We start from the raw sequence: 5,123 nt of genomic DNA, 5'->3' as shown, positions 1-5,123 counted from the left end.
TTTTGATTTGTGGTGTCATCTTTATTCACTGTTCTGCAGTGTTCTTTCATCTTTGACATATGCCTTATTTCCTTTTATTCCTGTGCATAGTAGACAATTAAGCAGTTTCCACAGGAGTTATATACACAAACATTTGCAGTAAGGTTTGCTGTCTGGGCTGTTTCTAGGATTGAAGCAAAAGAGTTTTGTTTCCTTCTGTGCAGGCCAGATTGCTTTTTATTTTTGTGTGAATGCAATGAGTTGTATAGATGATAAATTAATATAGCAGTAGTTCCTGTATTTTTAAATTCTTTTAAGCTAAATATAACTTAGGGTATGCTGTTTGTAATGGCAGTGATAATAGTGCCTTTCTTCATAGAGTGTCTTCGTAATGGGTGATTGAACAGCCTTGGAAAAAAATCATATATATAATTAAAATATTAATCACCACTGTTGCTCACAATACAGGTCACTTTGCGTTTCAGTATCTGTAGACTTCTTTCCATGTTTGGAACAAAGATTGGATATTGGAGAGGTTTTCCAAATCGGTTATGTGCCAGTTGCCCTCCTTTTGAGAATCGGCCAGAAACTGGACAAATCTAAATCTGCTAAATGCAGTTACAGTAAGTGTATTGTCAGTAAGAACAACATGGGTCGCCGTGGGCATCTTGGCAGATTCTTTGTTGTACCTGGTGGTCCAGGCTTATAGGTCATGCCTAGAATGGCCTTTGAGCTGAGAAGGGAACTTCTCTGTCCAGTGACTGTCCTTTACCCTTTGCTAGCACTAAGCAACTAGAACAACTTGCCTGATTGGAAAGCAAGAGCCATATGGGCAGAAGGGGAGGAAGATAAAGATACAGCACAAAGGCAGACAGGAGGAGTGAGTGTTTCCTCTGAGAACAGAGGTAAGAAGGAAGCTTGGACATGAAGATGAAATGAAATGAAGAACTGAACAGGGAACTGAGGAACAGAACACCGTGGGCACCATATAGGGAGATGTATCAAGAGACAATGTGGCAGGGTAAGGATACTGGCCAAGAAAAATTAGTGAAATAAAATTGAGGAGTCAAGAAGAAGAAGATAGGAAATAGGGTGTAACCTGGGTAAACAAAGGACTTGGGGTAAAAATTGGAGGTGGAGAGACCTATCTTCAAAGTCTTTTTCTTCCAAGTGGTACTGTATTTTCACATCTTGGTGGATTATAGGTTTTGTCTTTCATCCATATGTGCACAGTGTATTTCAATTTATTACGAAGATGGAATGTTTCATTTGTTGTAGTTTGTATGGGCTATGTACATGTTTGCAACAGTGAGGCAGGTTTATGATACACCTGCTTTTGCTTTTTTCCTTAGGGAACAGTGTTTTTACCTTTTTTCTATAGTGACAGAAGCCACAATCCTAACCTCCTGGGAAGCAAATACAAAAGAATAACAGAAGTGTCTGCATCCTGATTGTGTTCAGTCAAGACAGAACAATTAAATTTACTCCATATATTCTGATGTCATCCCACTTCAATCAAGACCAAATCTGCAGATTATCACCTTGAAGTGCCTCCCAATCTCAGTCTCTATTATACTTACATCTGTTCCATAGAGTTTAAATGAATTTATATAAACTGGAAATACAATTTAAAAGGAAAATAGGAGAATAATCTGAAGGCTTTCTGGGATTATAACAGTTTAGAGAAGGAATATGTTTATTATTTTAAAACCCACTCACAGTTGCAGAGGAGCACTCATCCAAGAGGCTGAAAATTTAGGTTATTTGAGGTACAGTGTACATCATCAAGAATATTAAACCTAATGTCTGTGTTATGAAGCTTTGTTTATTTAACTTGCCCAGAGATATCTTGTCAACTGTTATCATGAAGAAGGAGTTGGCAACAAGATAGTCTCATTTTCTCAGGATATTTTATTGATCAGGTTACTACAATGTTGAAGGGAACATGAAAGATTAGGAAAGCAAGTGACTTAGTTTAATGATGGCTAAAACACACTAATGATATATACAATTTGATAAATGTTCAAAGAATAATGAGTGTTCCTATGTATTGATACTAAATGAGCTTATAAGTTCATAAAAAACATAGACTTGATGTATGCTGCTAGTTATAACAACAAGCAAAATGTTAGAATTTATAAATATGATGTAAAAATAGAATGCTATATAGTTATAAATGTGATTTTAAAATAGAATTCTCTATAGCTACTGCATAAATCCAGCATGTAGTCTTCTCTGTAGTATGTCCTGTTCAGCTAGAAAAAGATGCAGTACAAATAGGTGATGAAAATTCCTGGAGACATGAAAAAAATTTATAAGAAAGCAGGTTAGGGAAATGGATACTAGACAATGTGAGGATGGCATATAACCCTATGTTATGCTATTTAGAAGGTCTAGTTTATCCCTTTACACAACACAAAAAGCAAGGTAAACTAGTCATGTTGGCAGGCAGCAAACCTACACTGATACAGTGTGCCCTATAAAAACACAAGGAATCACATTGTTCACAAGGCTAAAAGATTGGTGAGTTACCAAAATTGGGTTATATTTTTCCATTTTTATTTTATATATGTGAAAGGGAAAATCTGCGTATTTACTGTTACGATTTTAAAATGCCTCCAGTAAAACTAATCCAAAACCCCAACAATCCTACAATCTGTCTCATTACCTAACATTGCACAGCAGTAGAGCTGGGGAAGAAACCTGAACACGGTCTAGTAGGCACAGTTTACTGAATTAAGAAAAGAGGGGAGTGGTGGTGAAGTAGCAAAAAAAGATAACATACTAATTGGCATGACAACAGATAGTCCTGTAGCAATGATACAGCAGTTAGTATTTTATATAGAATGACAAATTCAGTACAGTGCCTGAGAGGGAGACATCAGTCTTGCCACACTTTCCTGTCACTTACAACAATATCACTGTAAACTGGCATGTGGACAAGCCAAAACCCAAAGAATAAAAAGAATTGGTTTGCTAAAAGAGCATACAATTGATTGATTATGGTTGGGTCAGAATGGCTGTATCAGAGGGTTTGACTGCAGAGCCAACATGACTTTTTTCTTTAGTGTTAGGCGCACTGTACCTTCCATTTCCTCCCAAATAACAAGTGCTCTTTAAATGGAGGAGCTGCATCTTTGAACTTGAATAAAAGGGTTGTTGTGCAGCGTAGGATTTAGTAGATGGGCTTACAGAATCTGAACCCTACCACTAGTCTTTTATTCCACACAGCTTTGCCATTTTAAGGCTTCTGTTTGCTACATACCCTATTAAGAGCACAGTAGTCAGATGTCATTCTGAGGAATCGGGCAGCTTAGTTTCCAATGACATTGATTACACTCAACAGTGAGAGGATGAGAAAGAGTGGTGGGTGGAGAAGTGAAAAGGCAGTGTGAGGCATTTCAAGGAGGAGGTTTGCATTCCATCACTTACATGTGGGTGACAATCCCTCTGAGAAACAGTTTTTACTCTGAAGTGGAGCAGAGTTGAATCTTCTGTACTCACGTTTAACCTCCGTCCCTGCAAACTACCCGTGCAGCCTGTAGTCAAATGTGCTTTTACTTAAAACAAAGAGAAAATAACAGTAGCAAGAAGCTGCATCTTTAGAATGGAGCTGTGATTTCACAGAGAGAGACCCTGGCATGTTAATCCATGTCAAAAATGGGTGCAATTCTCAATGACAACACTAAGTCTGTTTACACAGGGGCTGAGCTAAACCCAATGATGAGACACAGTGCTGTTCAAAATCAAGTATTTAATCCTTTTCAAATTTTTGTGTTCTAACAACCAAAGATGCTTTTGTTAATAAAAGATGGCATGACAAAGCTGTGATTGTCACTGGGCATGACTTGCTTTGAGATAAAAATTGCAGCAAACACTCATAATCTTATTTTAGATAAATATTTCATCTTGTTATTCAGGTGTGAGTATTAGTGAGTTGAATAAATACCCACTGATAGTTACCAAACTCTGAAATCAAGTCTGTTTTTAAAATTGGAAACAGCCTGAGCTATCTTATACAAAGAGACAACAAAATCATAGGGGCAAGAAGTCTATGTTTCTTTTTACTGAAGTTCACAAGGAATAAATGTCATCAACAACCTTGATTTTAGTTTCTTCTTATTTTGCATGTACTTATTTTAATAACAAATGAAAGCAGATGAAAAAGGAAACTGCGTGGCACAGTCTGCAAAGCATGTAAGCATTAAAATAGTTAACAAACTACTAAACCACACTGTTTTCTTCTTGCATCAATTGACTTGAGGCAGAGTAATAGAAACAGTAAATGTATATTTTACTTCTAAACAATTAATGCTGATAAAAGGCCTCAGGGTTAAATCTGAAAGAAAAAATTTTGAATCTTTATCTCAGATTCTCAATGTCATTTATGTCAATATAACTCCAGAAGACATGGAGTTGCTTCAAGATATCTAATTGCTTGCAATTAGAATCCAGATTAGCTGGTCCCTAATACTCCTTGTACAAGTAAAAATGCAAACCTAGAAGTACGAAAATATTCTGTCAGTAAGAACATCTATGTTAATCATTTAAATACTGAAGTCAAAATCAGTTGCACAGAGACAATAGCTCTGTCCAATGCTCTTTACTTTCTTTAAGGGCTGAAATATTGTTTGGTTTTAAGTTGCTCACATATCTGTGTTTGTATTTTAGTGTAAGATATTCTACATTTTTTATCCTACGACATTCTCTAGCAGGTAGTATTAGGAATTAAGATAAGTGATTAACAATAATATGCTCAATACTCATTAATTTTTGCTATGTTTCTCTCTTCTCCTTCTTTCGTGAAAGTACCTGTGAGAAAGTATGCCTATTCTTAAACTTAACAGTCCTTTGAAGTCCAAAATAACAAAATTTGGACTCTCAAAAAAACAGGAAGGCAAAAAATGGCTTTTTTTAACACATTGCCAGGAAGTGAAAATTCACATTTATGTTTCCCTGTCTTTTCAGATATCATAGAAATTGTGTTATTCCATTACCAAAAGACTTTGCATAGTGGTATGTGTTTCTAAGGAAATACCAGTAAAGCAGTGTTATTTAAACTTACATTATGCTTTGGGCTTCCTGTCTTTTTCACAATTGTTTATTCTCCTTTTCCTAAATCAGTCCATCAGATTAAAAAAGAA

Source organism: Psittacula echo (genome assembly GCF_963264785.1).
Source record: "Psittacula echo genome assembly, chromosome: 6".
NCBI classification, from domain to species: Eukaryota; Metazoa; Chordata; class Aves; order Psittaciformes; family Psittacidae; genus Psittacula; species Psittacula echo.
This window is presented reverse-complemented; position numbering follows the sequence as displayed.